Genomic DNA, 24,378 nt, shown 5'->3' on the forward strand with positions numbered 1-24,378 from the left:
GAAGGAGGCTGAAGCAACAGCTTATCTCAGCAACAAGGAACAAACTCTGGATGGGATGTCAGTTCACCGCAGGGAAACTCACAAACACATACAAAAACCACTTATACAAGGTCAATTTTGAGTCACTCTGTAACCTAAAATGCACACCTTTAGGATACATTAGAAACACTAGCATACCCAAAAAACACATAGACATGGGGAGACCACTGCACCACCTCATAATTTTACTGTTAACTTAAAAATTCCAAAGTTTTGAGTGAATACATTTCTATATTTCTGTTACCAGTTCTTACCACTTAATAATAAAAAAAAAATTACATTTTTACTACAAATAGTAATGGAAATAGTATTTCAGATTTATCCATACTACATAAAGCATTACGATAAATAAGTAAACATTTATACAATAAAAAAGTTTAAAGAGTTTGTGTATTTTCCAAAAAAATATTGATGTCTTCTAAGATGGTTAGAGCAACAGAGATTTAGTTCAAAAACCTCTCCTCAAGGTGCCTGGGCCATTTTGTGCATTTGCTAAATTCCAACAACAGCAAACCTAATTAATGAGGTAGTGACAAAGTGTGCTAGTTATAAATAAAATATAAATAAAAATAGTGTGATGGAAGGCAACCACCTATACTTAGGTGCCCTCAGGAAAGGTTTAGAAATGGCTAGGGCAACACACTTTAATAGACATAAAAGTCACAATTTTATATTAACAACACTATTGTCAGTAAACTATACCACAACAAACCACATTTTCAAGATGTGGTGTTTAAACTCCCATAAAAAATGGAAAAAACTGGACAAGTGGAGGACCCAAAAAACTGTCTGCATCTGTTGAAATGTAGTTAAAGTTCAAATTCTATAAGAATAGAGGGAAATAAAGTTATATGTTTGCTTAGCATCTGACAAAAGACATCTGACACCAAAATACATGCTTAAACAGTGCAAAGAAGTCTTAGAAAATGGCCTTGTAGCATATATTGCAGTTAGAAAAACTTCACTGTAAAAAGGCAATGATCTGAGCAGAATGCAGTACACAAAAGACCATAAAGTATAGAGCATTAACCAGTGGAAGTAACTCCAAATATTGAAATTCCTGGTTCACAAATATGCCAGAACATTATATTTGGTGAGTGAAGCATTGTGAAGGACAGTCATGGCCCTGTGATGGCCTGGATGTGCATTTTAGCTAGTGGTGCAAGGGATCTAAACTAAATTGATGGAATGGTGAATGCTGAGAAAAATAAACAGCAGTTACTTCATCTTACAGGACAATAATGTCTTCAGACATCTTACAAACACAGTAAAGATCCACTTGGTAGTGTAAGTCTACAGATGTAAAACTGACAGTATAGACTTGCATTGCAACTTCAGCGTTAGCAACTGAATAAAACAATCTGTGTGGGATGACTGAGACAGGGAAAAGAACATAGAGCAGGAGGAAGGGACAACACAAATCATACAAGAAGCTTGAAAGAATTTATCACAGGACTATTTGAAATAAAATATACTGTAGTGTACCCAAGCAAAACTGTTTCAGCTTTGCATTCTATGGGAGACCACATAAAACACTGACTAGTTTTAACATTTTTTTATTTTATAAATGTTTACTGTGTTTATTCAAATAGTATATTGTGTTTTCATGAGTAAATAAACATACTTGTATACTTCATAGATATAATTATACATTTTTCAGTAGTAGAAATGAGAGAAATTTAAAAAACACATAATTTATATAGACTAATACAACTGAAAGTTATGTTCTATTTTGATCAATATTATATATGTAAATTCAAAAAATTCTCTGAGCTAGTAATCAAAAATTAAACTACTGTGTTTCCCCGAAAATAAGACCGGGTCCTATATTATTTTTTTGCTCCAAAAGATGCACTAGGGCTTATTTTCAGGGGATATCTATCTATTCATTCATGTACAACAATATACATTTATCCAAATACAGTCATGTCATCTTCTTCAGGAATATCGTCATAACTCTCCACATTCAAACCCTGAATTCCAGACTGAATTTCTTGCTACTCCAGCCGCTTCTTGGATCCTGCAGGATCAATGTGCGCGCTGCGATGTTTGATGAATGAGTGGTGAAACAAAATGCTGATATGCAAATGTATTCATGTTGCTTTTATATTCAAGTGTCACATAGTCCCCAAAGTAATGACGCAATACATTTTAAAAGTCTCACATGCCATTTTCTGTGCCGTCTTTTTTCTTTTTTGCACTTTACAATACCATCAAAATGTACGGTGGCGTATTTGAGCCACAGAGAAAAATAAATGAGGACATAATGAAAATGTCTATTTTGTGGTTAAAGTGGAAATTTCGGCTTTAATCTCAAAATGTCCACTTTAACCTCGTAGTTTATGATTAAAGCAGACCATCATAAACGTCATCTTAGAACTGACCCAACTGTTAGAAGCTTCTGGGGCTTCCTCCTGACCTGACAGCAGGTCACATTACATTTATAATATTCCAGCTCTCTGCACATTTAGAATTCTTAGATAATACTTTATATCACTTTCATGATGAAATGCATTAAAATATGTATATTACATTTTACAGATAAATCGTTAACTTTGTTTAAATAATGAATACTTTTCATAGTTACATATATAGGGGTGTCACAGTGGCAGAGCGGTAGTGCTGTTGTCTTGCAGGGAGTCATGTCCCTTGTGATCCATGCCTGGAGTTTGCATGTTTTCCTGGTGGCTTTCCACAGTGTGCTCAGTTTTCTATCAAAAAGACATGAAGGTTTGGGAATTTGGTGAAGCTACAATGACGTTAGTGTATGTGTGTGCTTGTGTTCACCTTGTGATGAGCTGATGCCCCATCTGGGGATTTTGTTTCTGTCTTGCGCCAATGCTGCTGGAATGGGTGCATCCCTGAATTGATGGATGTAATCATTAAACATCCTTTTCAGAGATATTGTGGCAAGGTGTCCTTGGAATTTAATGGATGTTTCGGGCACACATGTCACATCGCGTGAAGTATAAACCTGGCCTTAGGCGCCTTACTTTTCAGTTGACAATCTTGACTAGGGCTTATTTTTGGGGTAGGGCTTATATTACAGAGCAGCCTGAAAATCATGCTAGGGCTTATTTTCGAAGTAGGTCTTATTTTCAGGGAAACATGGTATATAAAAATAGTGTGATACACACATTTTATGCTAGGATTCTATAATAATTCTATCAAAGTTAATCAATAATTCACAAATTGAATACTGTATACTTAGCCCATAGTCCTTTCTAACACTTCTTAATATTCGCTGTATATATAAACTCATTATTCCACTAACATCATTACAAGGCTCAGTAGCAGTCGGGTCAAGTTAATTGGAAGCCTAATTACATTGGCCTTTCTAAATACTTGGATACTGAAACACAGTATTCTGAAGTCACTGCCTTTACATGTTTAAAACTGCACAAGGCTACCCATTATGCTAAGCTCTGAGAAGACATGTGGATACATTCATTCATTTGCTAATAAGGAAGAGTAAAGGGTAAAAAAAAAAATCAGAGTCTCATATATCGAGGAGCTGCATTCCACAGGTAAACCTGAGCTTTGCCAGCCCTATTGGCATACGTCCAGCAGTCAAGGTGAAAACCTGAAGAAATAGTTCCAACAGAGTTTAGTTTTCTAAAAATCAGAAATAAAAAATAAATTCTTACATTGCATTTTCAAAACAAACATTATTCACAACTCAGTTTGCATTGCCTTTTTAATTATAAAACTCTATACAGTTTTCAATAACTGCCGGCCAAATACTATATCCTTATATAATATATGTTTGGTGATGGTCTGCATATTTCAATCAGAGAATAAAACCATGCTATCCTCTCTAATAAGACAGTATTGGACATAAGATACCACATAGGCTTTTTATTAATTTAAGAATGAGATATACTGCCTTTCTCCCTACCCTTTCTCTCACCAAGACCTCAATAACAGATGCAAAGCATGAACGTTTATCAGGTAAAATAGAACAATGGAACCCCCAATGTATTCAACCTCATCCCTTCCTGAAACATGATCAGATTAGAAAAAAACTTTAATTTTACTGGTAAAGGGGCAGCTGAAAATGTGATACAAGTAAAGAAAAAGCTCTTCCAAAGAGTATGCTCATTTTAAAGCACATTTTCTATTGGTTTTCAAGAACCAATGAACAAACATAGGTTTACATTTCAAAAACTAATGAACATGAGTAACTAAATTAAAAATGCAGAAATATTTATAAACTCATGCACTGTATATATTAAAATTTACCTTTCATTACTAGTGAATACTCTACATGAAGACATTTAAATATTTGACCATTTATTTTTTAAATCTTCATGAGAGGTAAGCAGAAATATTTAGTTTTGCTTCCAACTTCTGTTTTGTCACCTATATTTACCCTATATTTTTGTTGGGGTTGGGTGCGTAACAGTTCACAAATTTAACAACTTGATTCCTAGAAACAGGTGAATGCTTTTAGCCCTCCAATGAACTGGTACAGTATACTGTAGCACCTAGTGTCAGAATCAGCTCTAGCTTCCTTGACCTCAGTTGAATTGATTAGTAAATCTACGGAATAATGGTAGGATGGATAATACAGATGACTAAGTTACTTTCTGTGCCAAAAATCAATTGTAGAAGTAATCATTTATAAAAAATGAAAATAGCCAATACAGTGTGTGGTGAGCACTGCCACCGGCAAGAGCATTTTTTAAGTAAAACAAGAGTAAACCACTAATGATAAGATCTGAACATCTTAACAGAAATTACAGCCTTTGGACAAGAAAATTAAAATCCATTTTTGCATTCAGCAATTAAACAAAAATTACCAATTAGTATATGCATACAAAAGGGTATAAATTAAATTTAAAATGTGGAACATGTGACAATGACTAGCATTCTAGCCTAAAGTCATTAAAGTACTGAATAGGCAAAGTGCTCAAGCAGTATTACAATCTAAACATAGCCCTGTGCAATAACAGCACATACTGTAGCTCAGTAAATAAATGCTTTACTTTGAATTACCCACTACTCTTAGTTTAAACAGAAACTGTAAGAATTTAGAAATGCATTTTCTGAATGCATTAGTATTAAAATTAGACTTTTTTTGTCATGAAAATATTGAACATCTGAAATGTGTCACCACCACAGTTGATCCAACTTCTTCAGGTTCTGAAACACTCAAATGGACATGCCTGTCCATCATGTAAAACGTGCTGTGTGTGAAAGAGCGCCCATTCTGATGCCAAAGTATCTTGTCTAGCGGGCATGTCTTCAGCAGATGTTCTGTTGTCATGCTGCTAGTCTAATTAGCTAATACAGAACTTGGTACAGAGACAGCAGTGGAGGCAGTTGTGACCAGTAAACAGCCTGAAGATCTCCACCTGCTCACATCCTATCAATAGGTGGTTTTGTCATTTTCTGTTGTACTGTGGATGATGCTACAAAATATTTCTGCAAAAAGACAGCAGAGAAACAAACTATGAAAATATGAAGTACAAAGCTGGGAAACACCAATGATAACATATGAACCATTTTGTATATTTGGATTGTCTGTATTCACACAATAAGTGAATATACAGGACATGCTGTCATATGTTAAAAGGCCAGTTTTCAGAACTTTTATGGGTAATTCCTGGTCTACTCTGATGTTTCAACAATGTATTCAAATGATAGGAAATGACTTTAGGGATTGGACCTGGGTATGTTTTGACTGAAGAAGCCAAAAGAATCCCTACCTTACAGAAAGGAGTTTAACAAAATATTAGGTAAGCACAATGAGGCTCCATGCTTGTTATTTTGAAACAGATTACTTGTGTTTTGTCGTTTCCCTGTGCTCATTCTACTCAGGTTTATAACAATCCCATTTTTGTTAATCCTTTGCCTCCTGTGTATTGTTCTGGGTGTGGAGGGCTACCACATGGATCATCTCTTATTACAGGGTAAAAGTATGAACATTAAAGATATTTTAATTCAATAAAATTCAGTAAAGTGCCTTTGGCATTTGTTACAATTATTTGGGCCTATATACAGAAAAGGATTTTCTTCGGATTTACTCCTATCTGTTGCAGTTCAGTCTTGGTTTGAATGTTCAATTTCTTAACATCGAGCAGGTCACTAATATCAACAACACACTGCATATTAACTTTTTATTTGTATCTGCACAAATCTTTATATGTTCTGTATTTGAATCAACACTAATAAGTATATTCATTCAATTTCTGAACACATTTAACCTAATACAAGTTCAAAAAGAGCAAGAAGCTATCCCAACAGGAACATATTGTATAAAATATTGTGTATAAAATAATCAATTATGCTTAAACCTTAGCTAATACTGTCCCTGGTATTATAGCAAACCATTCTGTCATTTTTAACCAGCTATTTTCTAGCCTACTTATCCAGTTTAGTTTTATGGGTGCAAAGCATATCCTGGCAGCATTGCACAAAATGCTGGAATAAACCTTGCACAGGCCACTGCAGGCCGCATTCAACCACACACCCATGCTCATTCCTACAGACCAAACAACATACAGTACCAAAAACACATTATATTCTGTAAGTCTAAAAAATAAAAATACCTGTTTTAAATAATAATATTACTTTCAAATTATCACTCTGTTTCAAAAGGATTTTATGGAATGCATTGTACCCAGAAACTGTGTTTTCAGCATTACGAATAAACTTCACCTTCTAAGACTGCATAGTTAGTTTCCTTCAATAACCATTCCAGAAATATATGCATTTATTAATCACACTTCTATTTGTCATGAATGAGTTCTATAAATAAACAATACATATGTATCCTTAACAATGAGAAGTAGGTCTTTAAAAACAATCACGGACACCAGAAAATGGCTGTTTGAATGATTGGTTAGTAAATTCATATAAGGTATTTTCATTTGGACTGCAAATAAATAATTACTGAATATTGGACCTATAAAAATGTAAAAGCCACTGTTCCAAATACAGCTTGCCAATGTCAAGTACAAGACTTATTTTACTAATATTGAACAATATGGTAATTTATATGAAATAGTTTGGACAAGCATATTTCTCTACCTAACAACTTCTCTCTTCAAATAAAAAAAAATACTTTAAAAAATTATTAATCATTTTCCTTTAAAAGCTCCTTGATTTCACAGTGTAAATTTAACCTACCCACTTCACTGTTTTTGACCACTGAAGCATATATTTGAGCTTCTTTATTCCAAGAGGAAAAATCTTTTAACCTCTCAAATTAAAGAGTAATTGATCAAATTAGATACACTATATGGCACTTCAAAAGAACATTAACAAAGCAATGTTCAGAAACGTTTGGACGAGAGCTGTTTTCATTATTTCTACATGAGTCAAAGCCAGTGTTACCACAATAAATACTAATTTTGTCAGCCTGCTCATTCCAAATCAAGGTCATAAGCCAAGAAGTATTTTTAAAGTAAACTCTGGCAACCCTTCGATAACCATTTGGATAAAGAGGGTCAGAAAAGTGATGAATGCATGGATGGAAAATTTTAATTAAAAATCCTTTCATTGTGTTCTGTGTCCTGCAGTTGGCATTTGGTGTGAATTTGATTTTCAAAGACTTGTCATATGTTTTCTGACATATCTCAGAGGTTGAAAACTTCAGTGATCTTCCAAATGACTTAGTGGGTTATTTTGTCAATGCATTTTGCACATCAAACCCCACCAAATATAACGACTGTTAGTACAGTGGTCATTATATTTTCACTTAAATAATTATATTTTCACTCAAATCACTCAAAAAGTAATTAAAAAATGTAAATATATCTTCAGCATATGATTTGGTAACATTCCACCACACTTGATTATCTTATTGTAGCATTCAAGCACAAGCAGTTTTTCTCTCTATAATGTATCTTTAAAAGAGAAAGATAAAATGTTTGTATCTCTCATTAAGTACATCTTCATACACTGCATTGCTCCTTCTGCAATTGCCAAAGAAAAGCATTAACTGAATCAGAATCTATTTTGTTTTCCAGTGCTGAAATACTCATAAAAGTGAACGTAACAGTAATGAACAAGGACTGTTTTCTTGCCATTCAATTTTGAACTTGCTTCACCTATGAAAAATAGCATTCAAAGAGTTAATTCTTGGGAAGATGGGTGAGATAATGTAATTCTACACCATGACTCAAGTGAGCAATTTTATAACACAGGGTGTGTTGTAACACAGCTAGGGCAGTACAATAAAAAATTAGCTACACTTTTGATTTTTAAATTTTTAATGTTATTAATTACTAAACATTCTGTTGTCACTTGATAAGTAATAACTTCTAAAGTTATTCAAATAAATGAAAAGAGTTATACTCACTTAATAAACAGCCACAACCATCACCACCATTTCCATAAAAGTTCTTCCAGGCTTTGATATACTGTATCTCAGTAATAAACCATGTTGGGTAAACTAGTTACTCTAAATTGCCCTGTCATAAATGAAAGTGGGCATGAGCATGAATGTGTCATGTGATGGACTCATAACTACCCTGCTATGGCTCTCAGCAATTTAGAATAAATATATAAGGAGATAGGCAGACAGATAAAAGGAATTTTCGTTTATTTCAGTGTGCCTGGTAAACTGTCACTGTCTTTTTTAACTGTTGCAGCAATGTAATAGCCATGGACTGTACTGAAATAATATAATGCCTTAGCTTGCTTTAAATTTATTCTTTACAGTTCCTCTTTAAATCTGTCAAATGCTTTTTTAATCTATCCTCAGGTTCCTATATTCCTCTTGGCTTATACCATTAAACAAATTTCATCTGTTACACTCTCTCTCATGTTATGACATTATCATGGGTCATGATATGATCATTTGATGATTTTTATATTTCACAATATATGAAAGTACTGTAAATCGATCTTGTATTATATTGAAATTTATCATTCCATTTTTATATAACTAAAGTAAAACTTGCACTCATAATCCTATTATAGTACAAACTAATTTAACTCTAAAGTATCTAGGGTAACTCTTTAAAGAAATTCTAAAACAAATTTCCAAATATGTTGAGTGTACAACTTTGCCCACTGTGGATCTTTACAAATATGTTCTGCTTTCTAAATAGATTTTAATGTATTAACTACAAGAGAAACTAAGCAATTCATACTTAAATCACATTATTCTTATTATGAGCATGCAGAAAAGGCTGATAACATATTAGCACACAAAATTAATAAAAAATGAGTGAGGAATGCTATTACAGAAATCAGTACTGCAAGTCAAACAAGACTATTTTACGCATAAGTAATTTATTCAAGAAATATCATAAGATTCTTTGTTCATTTGTTACAAAAATTATGCTCAAAGTAGTTTTTAACAAGACATACTACAACTTTAGTCAACATCTACAAAAAGTCATGTTCAAAAAGACTATGCAGCCAATCTGCAATTTGATTTTTTTTACCCCCATTTAAAAAGTAAAGATGGCACTTTCATATTAGACAGAAGCTAGTCAGTTTCACCAATGACATTTGAACAGAGACTATTCAATCACTAAATATAAAAGTCTGTTCCTGGAAGTAATGTGCAAAAACAAACTGGCCAAATGGAAAATTTCACAATGTTGCATAATAAGTTAAAAAGTAAAGTGATCCTAAGGGGAAACATTTTAAATTTAAAATTCAGCCTTGCATTTTTTAAACTGTAATAACATTTGATTAAATTAAATTTGAGAATGAATGTTTGTGTGTGTCCTGTGGTGGGTTGGCACCCTGCCCGGGATTGGTTCCTGCCTTGTGCCCTGTGTTGGCTGGGATTGGCTCCAGCGGACCCCCGTGACCCTGTGTTTGGATTCAGTGGGTTGGAAAATGGATGGATGGATTTTACAACCTAGTTTTTACAGCATCGGAGTAGTTTATTTTTGACAATGCCAGCAGACTGCAGTTTCTTCCCCGTAACATTGGAAAACTCAAAATGAGCCCAGGCATTCAATTTTGTACATGAATTCCTGCAGGTATGTTATTTTTAGCACCTGTTTTGATCCTCTTAAACAAATAAATAAAAGTTGTTCACAGTCTGAAAATCCAAAAGAAAGAGTTCATTACATTATCAAAAAGATATGCAAATGTATATTGTAATGCAAATACCACAAGGTTGATAAAAGTAATAAAGTTAAAATACAAAAAAAAAATCCAAACATTTATCCTCAGTATGATAACAAAGCATGTTAAAAAATCCTCTTATATTGTATCCCTTTTCTCCCCCCAGTTTTAATATACTGTACAGTGTATTGTGACAGGGGTCCTGAATGATAGCAGTAAACCTCTATCAGAGAGTTGTGTGCCTTGAAAGTTTATGCAGTGAATATTAATTTAAGGATAAACAGAAATTCAAACCAAGATTACCAGGTGAAAGCACTGGCCTTCCATGTAGTAGAGTTCTTTTTAGACAGTGTCAGAAACAAATAGTATTTAGCCTTATATATATTGTTGTAGCATAAAAAAGACTGTTAGGTACCTAGAAGGGTTGGGGAACCAGTAAGTAACTCAGTTTAATGGCTGATGAAAGAAGCATGAAAATAAACAGCACATGAAGTATATTAAAACAGGTTTTATAATGCAGAAAGCTGTGACATCTTCAACAATTGGTTTTGCACCGAACAATGACTTCCTGTGGTGTCAGGATTTATATATCAGCATGGTTGGGGCAAGCCTTCAGGGTGGAAGAAGAACTGGGTCACATGTTTTCCAGTAAGTGAGCCTCTGAAATGTGGATGAAAAAGCAAAGGTGATCAGTGACATTGCTCTGTCTCTGCTCGGAGTGGTATCTTTTACCTTCTGAGAGCCCTGAAGATGTCCCCTAAACACATGTGAGGGGCAATGTATTGGGTTTCATGGATGCAGAGATAACTGGGGCCATTACTAATCCGGGAAGCAAGTTGAAAGGTTTTCCCTGAATGTAGCTCTGAGATGGGGTATGAAGTTGCCTCTATATCCCTGGACTTTTAAGTCTGAATTTGGGAGGTGAGCAGGGAAATGTTTGACAGGTGGGTAGAAGACAGAAAGAGTTTGAGAGTGACAAGGGGAGAGAGGGAGGGAAAGGGAAAGGAAAGAAGTAAAAAAAGATTTGTGCGGTTATTTATTTACCCTACTGGATAGAGGCAGCAGGATTTTGTTTGTTTTATTTTATTTGTTACTTTATCTTCACTCTTCTTATTTACCCCTTCCACTGTCATTGGCATGTTTTTTAAATATGCTCCTTTTGACTCAATTATGGGGTTTACTGATGACATGATAGCACCTCCTACTGCCACTCTACATTAATATTGGATTAAATTGCAATTAGAATTCTAAATTAAATACTTCCAAAACAGAATTACACTGGCACTTATACAGTACATCCCTTATCATGAAAACACCTTGCAACTAGCAATTTTCAAAAGTTGTTGATATTCTATGTATATGTGCTCCTTACCGCCACATTTTTAACCAATTATAAAGTAACGGCATTTAATCTAAAAATATCTATTTTACATATTAACGGTCTTTTAACAGATGATCACCATGAAATGTAACTTTGCTGAAATAAATATTTAACTGTCAAAGGTAGGAAATTCTTGTTAAAAACGTGCAATATTTCATTTAATTTTACTAATCTTTACTAGCCAAAGAAAATCAAATATGTTGGCATTAAAACTGCTGAAAATCTACTAATTAATTCTGAAATGTACAGCAAATGATAAAACGTATATACTCTCTGCAAGAACACCACAACTCAGTAACATGCCTGAATAAGAGAATAATACAAAACCACAATTAATATCCATCTATAATTTGGAACCATTTAATCCACTTCTTGGATTGATGGAAGCTGAAGGGCATCCTAACATAATGAAACAAACTTAGATAAGGTGGCAGTCCATACTCATTCACACAACAATTAAGAGCTCGATTGAAATAGTCTATATATTCTGTTTTTCATTATGGGGTGTCAAAGTATAACCTTGCTGTATATGGCATAAAACAGATCAAATCCTCCAATACCTGGCCTGTGTTCCTGTTTTGTATTTGGTTACTCTAAGTCGCCATTCTATTGAATTTGATAATATTCATCCACATGCTTTAAAAAAATAAAATAAAAAAAAAACCTACCCATACAAACCCAAGTTATCCCCTGGGGGAGTAGATGCTTTAGTGACAGAAATTTCACCCCTTTACAGGGTTAATGGGAAAAAAAATTATGAATAGTTATGTTCTGAGATATGAGTTTTCACTATGTAATGTATAGCCGAAAAGTTTCAATAAATTATTATACCATTAGCTTTGGCTCAATCCACCATCTGAGGCATAACTACATTACAAATCAGAAAAGAATATACTATATGCAAACAACATAACAATCTTATCATTTGAAACTTAAAATAAAACATTTCTTTTCTGGTACAAATGTAACAACTGCAACAACATTCTGGATAAACTCTAAGGATATCAATCTGTGATTTCTTTAAATTAGTTTTCTGAAGAAGATAAATAAGAACAGTAAAATCTTTATAGTTGTAAAATTCTATTAACAATTCTTTGTATTCATTTTATAATTTATTTTATTTGCTGACAGATGTTAAAATGTCTTAGCAATTTCAGAGTTTTTTTTCTTTGGAAGCTTCTCTCAAATTAATCTATTTCTGCATTATCATCTTATAAATTTGTCTTCTTTCCTTTTTAAAAATCCATCAGCACAACTTAATGTCAGTAAGACATGCTTTGATTGTTGGCTTTACTAACATTTTAAATTCCTAAAGGAAAATGTTTGGAACAGGCTCCTATATTTAATTGATTTTGTTTTCTTTGTCAAACAAGCTGTCATCACTTTAGACATTACCTGAAGGTGACAGCACCTTTTGATTAATTATTCTCATTGTTTAAATAAATGAAAAAAAAACTTCACTGACAACAACTTAGCTGCATGCTGTAGTGCACAAAGCAGCTTCATAAAAATTAATGGAGGGACTTGCCTCCTCTTCCATCTTACTCCAAGGTATTTAATTTGTCTCTCTTTTTCAAAAGTATCTCTTTATCTATGAAGCACATTTTCTGCATGTTTGATTTTCATTCACTTTCAAGCCAGAGACATAAAATACGACTCATATGTACTTGTCATCATAAGAAATGTTTTTGATAAATAATTTTGGTTTGAACTCCAAGGATGTCGGGGGTGTTTTGGGTCAGAGTGAGTGGCATGAAATGCTACACTGTGATTTATCAAACATAGAAGCTGTACCAAGCAGATTGTGATGGGTGTTTGTTTAATGGTTAGCCATATTGTGTCTGCAGGAATTTATTGTAATTTGGGGTCACATGTAACATCTCTAAATTACAGCACTAATGTAACCTGCTCAGCATGGTTTCTCTGTAGTATTTGAAGATGTATTTGATTAAGCTAGTACTAATAACACCATACTGGGTCAAATTACATCACAAACTTGGGTTCATTAATCATACTTAGTCTAAAGACAATAATTGTTCTCTGTATTTCAAATTTATAGTGGACCTTTGAAAGAATACTCTGGCTTGGCCTCTGTTGGTATGTAGATGTATGTTTGTTCCTGGCTCCTCTCAGAAACAATAATCTCATGAAAATTATGGGATAACTCATGAATAGTCCAACTCAGATATTGGCAGAAATCTGCTGTTGTACTTTACATCTGTCCTATACTATATCGGAGGCTAACTAGGCTGATTAATTGAAGGTGAATGACAGTTCGACTAGGGCAGCTCGGAGTTAGAATAAGTAGCAATGATCATGGGCGGGATGTGATTAATAAGAATCTGTACTAATATTATAGATTCTACTCATCCTGTCAAAATTACCCTTTCCGTTCCATATGGCTGCAATTCCCTGTATGTCTATGTTTTGCAGCAACACATCTCTGATCAAATTGACTCTCTTACAGGCAAGTGCATTACCACTGCCAGTGTAAAGGAAATCTTCCTGGGAAGTTTTAAAATAAAACACCTGGAAACACGGCTAATCCTTAATATAATTTCATACTATCCGTATGTATGGTGTTCGTATCAATACCCTGTATGTATGGTCTTCGCCTCAATACCTCGACTCAATACAAGCTAGGCATCCGTCCTTCTGACATCTATTGGCAAACTGAGTAATGACTGCTGGGTATTAACAACGGTCATTGCTTAAATCTTAGCCGATCTCAGATCTAAAATGAGTGACGATCGCAACGCAGCCAAAAGAGCAGCGGCCGCGGAAAGGATGCATAGGAAATGAAGTCACATGACTGACGAGTAACGTAGACTTGGTAATGCAATTAGATGTTCACAACGTGCACAACAAACAGATAAGCAGCGTGCCGCTACAAATGCTACTAACGCTGAAAGAAAATCGTACAAATCGGACACAAAGGAGAGATGAAGAGCGTGTGCTACAGAATGTTACTAACGCATTTACAAAAGAAATCGTGCCAGCCATGCACAAGTGACTGAAGAAGCTCGAGCAGCTGCAAATGCAGCATGGGTTGAAAGAAATCGAGCAGCCCGTGCCTTGCGGCGTGAAAATGCACACAGATATCATTGAGGAAGAAGTTCCGCAGCACCACTCTGGCACATTTAAAAACCTGTGCAAACATTTCAACTCATTCAACTTTACCTGTGAGAAGAAGCAAGGTGGAGAATACAATTGCTGCCATAAAGGTCAAGTTCGAATTAACCCTTACAGATACCCTGACAGGTTTAAGAATCTGTTGACATATTTAGACCCAAACTCCAAGCACTTCTTGGAAAATATCAGAAAGTATAACAGTGCATTAGCCTGTGCATCCATGGGCGCATAAATATCTCTGCCTCCAGGACATGGTCCATACTGTTACAGAATACATGGCCAAATATACCATCAATCTGAACCCTTGCACCCCGGAGAGGAGGAAACACCAAAATTTTCTCAAATCTATATATTAGAACCAGATGAAGCAGCTGATCAAAGAATGTCAATATTGACAAACAGCGGTTGCAAATATGAACTCATGAGAGAGTTTAGTGCTTTCATGAGTCAAAATAACCCATATGCTCAAGCATACAAAATGATGTTTGAAGTTGAAAAAGAAGAAGAGCAAAGGGCGTTAACCAAAGGACGTCAACCAAAGCAAATCAGCATGGCATTAATAAACGATCGCAAGGACAATCAATGAAGATACATTGCTCCCCGGTATAACGAGGTAGCAATTGTCTTTCAAAGTGGAGATGGTGCACCACCTTTCAAAAGGGATTTCAGAGTGCAGTCCAGATCAACAAAACGCATTTCAGTGTGCGAGTATTCTTCATTCTGGGTTAGATGCAATGATATATCCACTACTCATTCCCTTTGCGGAACCAGGATGGACTACTAATATGAAACAATATGGAAATGGGAAAAATGCAACCCAGCTAATGTATTACTCTTACCTTCTTCACAAAAGGCCGGAGTTTAATACCCTTTTCTATGCAGGCAAACTTAGTCAGCAATATACTGTAGACGCCTATTGTTAAGTTGAAGCAATTAGGCTTTACTACATTGAATAGCACCAGAAAGACTTGAGGTATGAGATCTACACAGCACTGCATGACTATGTTGTGAATTGTGCAGAGATTTTGGGAGTTAAGCCTGGAAAGAAGGTAATAATGCCTTCAAGCTTTGCTGGAAGCCCTAGAGCAATGCAAATGCATTATCAAGAGGCCATGGTAATAATTAGAACACATGGAAAGCCTGATGTGTTTATAACAATGACGTGCAATCCTAAGTGGAAAGAAATCACTGAAAATTTAAAGAATGGCTAGTGACCTGAGTTCAGACCAGACTTGGTAGCCCGAGTATTTAAGGTCAAGCTAAAAGTTATTAGATGACATAACCAAGAAACATTCTTGGAAAAACGACAGCAATTGTGCATGTTAACGAGTTCCAAAAAAGGAGACTGCCACATGCACATATTCTCATTGTTCTGAAAGAAGATGACAAAGCCAGATCTACTGAAGATGTGGACAAATTTGTATTTGTAATACCAGATCCAAATTTATATCCAGGACTTCATGCAATTATCATGAAACACATGGTGCATGGACCATGTGGTGACGTAAATAAGACTTGCCAATGTATGGCCGATGGAGAATGTACCAAGAAGTATCCTAAAGAGTTTAACAATGAAACAAATCCTAATGTAAATGGGTACCCGGTGTACAGGAGAACCAACACAGGAGTGGGATTTGCAGCAGGAAAATATGATATATTGATAACAGATGGATTGTCCCGTATAATCCATATCTGCTATTGAAATACAACTGTCACATTAACGTTGAAGTGTGTGCTTCAATAAATAGTGTCAAGTATTTATTTAAATACGTTTATAAAGGGCACGATTGTGCAAAATATAGAAATTTGCCAAAATGATGGCAAAGGCTCATTGGAACACAATGAGGTCAAGCAATTTTTAGATTCCAGGTACGTCACTGCCCCCGAGGCAATTTGGAGAATATTCTCCTTTGACATGCACAATCACATAGTGTTGAGAAATTGCCATTGCATTTACCTGGTGAACAGGTTTTATATTTCCAATATGGAAACGAATCTGAAGCCCTGCAAGAAACGGATGACAAGCTCACAGCTTATTTCAAGCTGAACTAAGACGATGAAGATGCGAGGCAGTACCTCTATACTGAAATACCTGAGCACTACACATACATTGCCAATTCTCAAGCTCAAGGAGAGAAACAAATTTGGAAAAAAAGAAAAGGGTCTTTTAATAAAATTGGAAGGATGTACACTTCTTCTCCAAGACAAGGCGAGTTGTACTACCTCCGTTTGCTTCTACTTAATGTAAGAAAGGCAACATCTTTTGAATATCTAAGAACCTATGAAGGTGTAGTATACCCGACCTTCAAAGAAGCTGCAGCAGCAAGGAACCTGCTTGCTGATGACGCAGAGTGGGATAACACTCTTACTGAGACTTCCATCTGCAAGATGGCATACGAAGTAAGGCAAATGTTTGCATTTATTTGTGTCTTTTGTGAACCAAAGAACGCTAGGGTTCTGTGGGAAAGTCACAAAGAGTCAATGATCGAAGACTTTACCTATAGAAGCTATGATACACAAAATGCTAAATATCAAGTCCTATTTGATATTCAGGAAACATTGTTTATCCATGGCAAAAATTTAGCTCACTACGGATTGCCGGAACCCCCAGCTGGCACGAGTCGGTACACTTTTGAGCCTGAGATCAATTTTCAAGCATTATGTGACATTGCATCACAGAAAATAGTACAGCTTAATTCAATGCAAAGAGCTGCATTCAAATTAATAATGAAAGCAGTAAAGGATGATAAAGATAAAGATAGACTGTTCTTTCTGGATGGACCAGGTGGAAGTGGCGAAACTTTCACATACGAAACAACACTGTGACTGGCTTAGAAATAAAAATTTGGTGCTGTGCATCCACTGGAATAGCAGGCACTTTGTTACCTATGGGAGCTACATACCATTCAATGTTTAAGTTACCAGTGCTACTGCACTGCTTGACAACTCAAGTTCAAGTATAAAACCAACATCCCTAGCAGGAAAATTGCTCAGGGATACAAAAGTCATTCTTTAGGATGAGGTTATAATGACACCAAATTATGCACTGAGAGCAGTGGATGAACTTTTACATGACCTCATGAACAATGACAAACCTTTCGGTGGAAAGGTCATCATTCTCGGAGGTGACTTTCGCCTAATACTTCCTGTCATTAAGAAAGGAAACAGGGTGAAGATTGTTCAAGCTTCACTAAAAATGGGCAAACTGTGGCGAAACATTAAAATGCTTAAACTTTCGACCAACATGCGTGTTGCTCCAGGCCAAGTTGAGCACCAAGAATGGTTACTCAAGCTTGGTGATGGAAAACTTACCAACGATTCAAACCTTGGTTAAGACGTGATTGAAGTTCCACCACAATTTGTCGAAAGTGGTAATTTGGTGCACTCGGTTTTCCATAAAAGAATGAAAGTTGAAGATATGCAGAACTTTGCCAACCGTGCCATTCTTACTCCAAAGAACGACGATGTGCACAGAATAAATGCAGAAGTACTTACACGTCTCAAAGGAGAAAGACAAACTTACTTGAGCGTTGATTCAATTGTGTCTGACAATGAGGAAGACAATGCAGACTATCCTGTGGAGCTCTTAAATACTTTTACTCCATCTGGAATGCCAATTCATGAGTTGTACCTGAAAGAAGGTGCTTTATGCTTTATGCATTATCATGCTTCTATGGAATCTGTGCAATGACACAAGATTAATTGTCAAAGGCTTGTATGCAAACTATATTTCTGCTGAAGTCCTGACAGGTAAAGCAGCTGGAAAACCACTGCTTATACCGAGAATTGATCTCTCACCATCAGAGACTGATCTACCCTTTCAACTGAAAAGGCGACAATTTCCTCTGACCTTGGCATTTGCAACGACCATTAATAAGTCACAAGGTCAGTCATTTGGTGAGGTAGGAATTTACTTGCCACAGCCAGTATTTTCACATGGCTAATTATACATTGCTTTCTCAAGAGCAAAGAAGTCAAAGTCATTGAAACACCTGCACAAGGTATGCTCATTAGAGGGTCAGATCGAGTGTTCACTCGAAAATGTGTATATAAAGAAAATTTTGACATGGACCACCACATAGAACATGCCCAACAACCAACCAATTCAACTGAGGTTCCAATGGACACCGAACCTTTCAATAATCCGATGTATATACATTACGATTTTATACAAGAGGTCGTTGAACCAAAAGTCAACACTGTGGTTGACGTTAATCAACCAGTCAGGTACTTGCAGGTAATGATCTACCACTCCAACATAATTATTACACCGACCCTGATTTGAGTTGTACAATACGGTTTGTTTTGAAAATTTGTTTGCCAGAAAAAAATCAAATGAGGTGCGCCAAAGAGCTGAGATCATGTCTTACAGCCCCGTTTAAACAGGAAGCTCTTCATTACTTTGGCCGAAATGGTCAATTTTAACCACAAATCAGTGCCATGATAACAAAATCATTTCAAGGATTTAAAAAAACAAATAATTCTTTGCAGAGAAAGTATGGATTTCACAAACAAGTGAATTTGTAGCCCGATTCGATTGGGCTCCCAGTCGCTAGTACTGATATAATACTTACACGTCCAGGCAATACTAATTAAATCAGAAAACCACCAGTCCACTTTCTACTACATACTACTTACAACAATAAGCCAATAAACACAAACTCCAACATTAAACAAAATTTAAATACAAAAAGGTCAAATGTAACTTAAACAAATGTGATATAATAAAAAGTAGAACATTCTCCTTAAATATTCTATTAGACATAATCAGTCTGTTTTCAAAACCTCTTTTGGTCAGACTGATGACAGACTGTGGTATAACTGGCAGGCAGCCGTCCTGGATGAGATGGGAGGCTTTCAAAGGGCAAACTTATATAGAGCCCTAGACTCACTTCAAAGCTGTCACAGATCTAGCAGCATATCTTTGTACTATGTGAAGAAATAAAAAACTCACATGAGAAAGGAATTATCTTGCCAAATGCATATGCAATACAATCCTGACAGGAATTAAAACTTGGCCTAAGTACTCCATGATGACAATGCTAGTATTTAATCGTGTTAGGTAATTATATTTATAGTTGTATTATATAAAAAAGCAAAGCATAATATGATAACCTAATCTGCAAATATGGCACCTGTCCACTTGTAAACACCTAACTGTAGCACCCAAAGGCAATAAATAAAAGTAATTTATATCATAAATAAATTATTCATTGCACAATTAAAGGATGTAATAATGCAGTTCTTGGAAACAAAACCAACAAAGCATATTTTAAGTTATAGTCATAAGATATTATACTGATATTTTTTAATAAAATTTTATTTGACCCAAATTAATACATTACAGAAGAACTTATATAATATGGCAAGCATAAATTTCAGTAAAATAAATTTACAAAATTTAAAGCAGTCATAAAATTGATCCCAAATATCACAGAAATTGAGCTACACTTGCACCTACAATAGAGAGTTAAATAGTTAAAAAAAAAAAAATAGTCCCACTACATTATACAACTTTTACTAATTAAAACCACGGACATTCACGTCCTAGTGAGCTGAATGACTTTCAGCTTGTCGCTCTGACGTCACATGTGATGAAGATCAAGGAGCGGCTGCTGCTTCACCACCTGAGGCCACAGGTCTGCCACGCCCTTTGCAGTTCGCATACCATGGGCCTAATGTATAAATGGTGTGTACGCACAGAAATGTTGCGTAAGAACTTTTCCACGTTCAAATCGCGATGTATAAAACCTACACTTGGTATAAAGCCACGCACTTTTCCAAGGTTCCTCATACCTTGTCATACGCAAGTTCTCTGCTCAGTTTTGCAGACTGGCGGCACCCAGCGTCAAAGCAATGCTATTGTTCCTGTGTGGTTACTCCTTATTTTCCTGACGCGGCTTTATAAATGCACTGAAACTAACCGCATATTGTTCATTTGTGTACTGCATCTGATTGTAATTAACTTGTAACAATATAATGGTCCAGGGAATAACCATAGTATTCCAAATACCATAACTGCTTTAGCGTTGTTACTTTCACTGCACCTTCTTCTTCTTCTTTTAGCTGCTCCCGTTAGGAGTTGCCACAGCAGCTCATCTTTGTCCATATTACTCTCACTGCACCACTCGGAGTATTTATATCACTGTATTTGAGTGTGAATCACAGCAGCAGCTGATCGGAAAGAGAATTATCGGTATACAGCTTCAAGCACACGCTACCTCAGCCACTTCAAAACATTTCAAAGCCTTTCCTGCACGGACCTCGCGGTTCAGAAACAGTTTCATCCCAAGAACTTTAAAACGCACTCAATTAAGTGCTCCTTGTAGAACTGTTTGTACTTATAAGTACAATTACCTCACTGTAAACTTGCACTACAGTCATAATATTACACAATCTGCGCCACTTTATAAAGCGCATATTAACATATGATGACAATATCATTTTTAAGATGAAATGCAGCAAAATATGTTTATTATATTATACAGATAAAACTTTAACTTCATTTAAAAAATCTATATTCTTCACTGGGACTGGCATGAAGGATAGAATAATGAAACATGTACTATGAAGATATTTCAATGTTCCTTAAACGTTTTGAAGAATCGGAGCTCTAAGCTTACAGATGGCTTAACGTCTATTACAGAGCAGATTGTGTGGCGATCGGTTACTTGGAGAAAGAAAAGCAAGGACTGCAGGGGCGGCCATGCCAATATATATTGAATATAAAACAGAAAGAGAAAATAATGACACAGCTAAAAACGCAGCGGCAAATTTCGACAAAAGTTAAACACTTGTGTCATGAGCACAAGGCGGCTATGCAGCGTCCACAACGAACATGGCCATCCACTGTGCATAAGATAACATATTGACATTGGCGGGCAAAGGGGCCACCGATTCTTTCTCTGCCCAGGGCCGCCACAAGCCTAGAGCCCCTGGAGTACTGCTACAATAAATAATTTCATCAAAGGTCGCACACAATCACTGCGCCGTGAAACCCATGTTTAATAATGTGCTTTAACTATCATCATGAAAATTATATCACGTATACATCTCAGTATTTTAGTTATTCAGAGAGCTGTAATATCATGAATGTAATGGATTCTGTGTCCTAACGAGGAAGAGAGCCAGTTTAAAGAAGCAAGTAGTGATTCACACACATAGAAGATCACATACAAAACAAAGCATTTAACGTGCTATACTTTAATTACGATGTGATTTGAGAAACTGGTTAATTAAACGATTTTAAGATGAAGTTTATGATGTTCTACTTTAATGACAAAATAAACTACGTGATTAAAGTGGAAATTTCGAGATTGAAGTTTTTTTCCCCCACTGTGTGCCTTTTTTTCTCTGTACCCTAATAAGCTTTCATATGACACTCAGACAGTGGACTACATCTCGCCTTTTCACGGCGACTTTGATATGTGATTTCTTTTATATTTCCGGCACTGTGCGACTTTGTATACGTGAGTTTTCAAGTTTCTCCAACACGCTATTTCACTCGATCAGCTTCCTTTTGTTGATTATACCACGGTTTAATTAAACAAATAGTATGTTTTTCCTTTGCCTCCATTTGGTATTCGCTGAAATTATTATATTTTCCACCGTGCTTTTCCCATTGACTTTTCACAGAAGGCTGAGCTTAAGGGCGATTTATATTGATTTACATATTCAAAGAGGCGTAATTCTGGGAGGAGTTGGGGCGGTACATGAAGCGCGTGCACGAGTGTTACTTTTCGCGTTGACCGGGATTTATGTAGGGGAAGAACGTGGAAGTTGGAGTACGCACAGATTCCTGCATCTGGATTTTTCTTTGCGTAAGCACATTTCAGCTTTTGTGCTTACGCCATGTTATAATGCAAATTCTACGCACGGCGTTATACATGAGGCCCCAGGAGGTGGGAGTGGAGGATACCATCATCTATATGCTACACTGATCCCTCTCCTACTTGGACAGAGGCAGTGGTGCTGTAAGAATTATGTTTCTGGACTTCTCTAGCGCCTTCAACACCATCCAACCTCGGCTCCTTAGTGACAAGCTAACAGAGATGGGAGTAGATTCATACCTAGTGGCATGGATCGTGGACTATTTTGCAGACAGACCTCAGTATGCGCGTCACAGGAACTGCAGGTCTGACATTGTGGTCAGCAACACAGGAGCGCCTCAGGGGACTGTACTTTCTCCAGTCCTGTTCAGCCTATATACATCGGATTTCCAATACAATTCAGGGTCCTGCCACGTGCAAAAGTTCGCTGCCGACACTGCTTTCGTGGGCTGCATCAGGAGTGGGCAGGAGGAGGAGTACAGGAACCTAATCAAGGACTTTGTTAAATGGTGCGACTCAAACCACTTACACCTGAACACCAGCAAAACCAAGGAGCTGGTGGTGTATTTTAGGAGACCCATGCCCCTCCTAGACCCTGTGATTATCAGAGGCGACTGTGTGCAAAGGTTACAGACCTATATATACCTGGGAGTGCAGCTGGATATTAAATTGGACTGGACTGCCAATACTGATGCTCTGTGCAAAAGAGGACAGAGCCAACTATACTTCCTTAGAAAACTGGCGTCCTTCAAAATCTGCAATAAGATGCTGCAGATGTTCTATCAGACGGTTGTAGAGAGTGCCCTCTTCTATGCGGTGGTGTGCTAGGGAGGCAGTATAAAGAAGAAGGACGCCTTACGCCTGGACAAACTGGTAGGCATGAAGCTGGACAGTTTGACATTCATGGCAGAGCGATGGGCGCTGAGCAAACTCCTGTCAATCATGGAGAATCCACTGCATCCACTGAACAGTATCATCTCCAGACAGAGGAGCAGCTTCAGCAACAGACTGCTGTCACTATCCTGCTCCACTGACAGACTGAGGAGATCGTTCCTCCCCAACACTATGCGACTCTTCAATTCCACCCCCAGGGTTTTAAACGTTAACATTATACAAAGTTATTGTATGTTTTACCTGCATTTTTATCACTCTTTAATTTAATATTGTTTATTTTTATCAGTATGCTGCTGCTGGAGTATGTGAACTTCCCCTTAGGATTAATAAAGTATCTATCTATCTATCTATCAGAAACACAGGCAGGGCCGCAGCAGACTTATTTTTAGAATAACATTAATGAATACTTGCCAAATTTTTGCATAGGCTGCATTTGGAATATTCCAGCAGAGTTAGTCAATGCACTAATTGTGTAGTGAAGGAAATAATGGTCAGTTTATCACTAGATAGCCTAAGATTGTCTAAAATAATTACAAAGATAGCCATTAGAGGATTTGATTGCACTTTCTACACTCTCTGTTAGATAAGGAAAACAATTTTCCCAAAACAGCATTAATTTTGGACAGTCCCAAAGTATATGTTTGAGGATAATGTATTATATTCTAAGAAAATGCAACAGAACTGAAAGTCAAGCAGATTTACATTTGAATAACTGCCACACACACACAAAAAAAACTACCAACCTGATGTCACTCAACTTTTCATTCTGACAGTAAAAATTTAGCAATACTTCATACTCATCAAACATTCTACCCACCTTAGGCTCTAAAGGAATGACACTTGTCAAAAATATGTTAGGTAGCAAAGTTCATTAAAGGAATGGAATTCCTAAAATTAGCTGTGTTACAGGTCAGTGTCTCCTGCTTTTTTTCTATATTGCATACAGTATATGCTAGTTGGATTTATGAATTAGCCTTGCGGGGCCTACTATTTCTGTAGGTTTCATTAAGAATCCTAAATGTATCATACGCTAAAGGGGTTAATAAATGCAAATAAAAATTTGAT

At 36.2% G+C, this 24,378-nt stretch overlaps 1 protein-coding gene and 1 pseudogene across 1 annotated transcript in view; one reads left to right on the top strand and one right to left on the bottom strand.

The window, feature by feature from the left end:
* LOC120530665 overlaps window positions 1-16,642 on the top strand; it is a 36,845-nt pseudogene extending 20,203 nt beyond the window's left edge.
* The window catches only part of lypd6b (LY6/PLAUR domain containing 6B), an 83,900-nt gene that overhangs the window by 48,694 nt on the left and 10,828 nt on the right, over window positions 1-24,378 (bottom strand). The gene's annotated exons all lie outside the window — the stretch shown is intronic.

Source organism: Polypterus senegalus, chromosome 6 (genome assembly GCF_016835505.1).
Source record: "Polypterus senegalus isolate Bchr_013 chromosome 6, ASM1683550v1, whole genome shotgun sequence".
NCBI lineage: Eukaryota > Metazoa > Chordata > Cladistia > Polypteriformes > Polypteridae > Polypterus > Polypterus senegalus.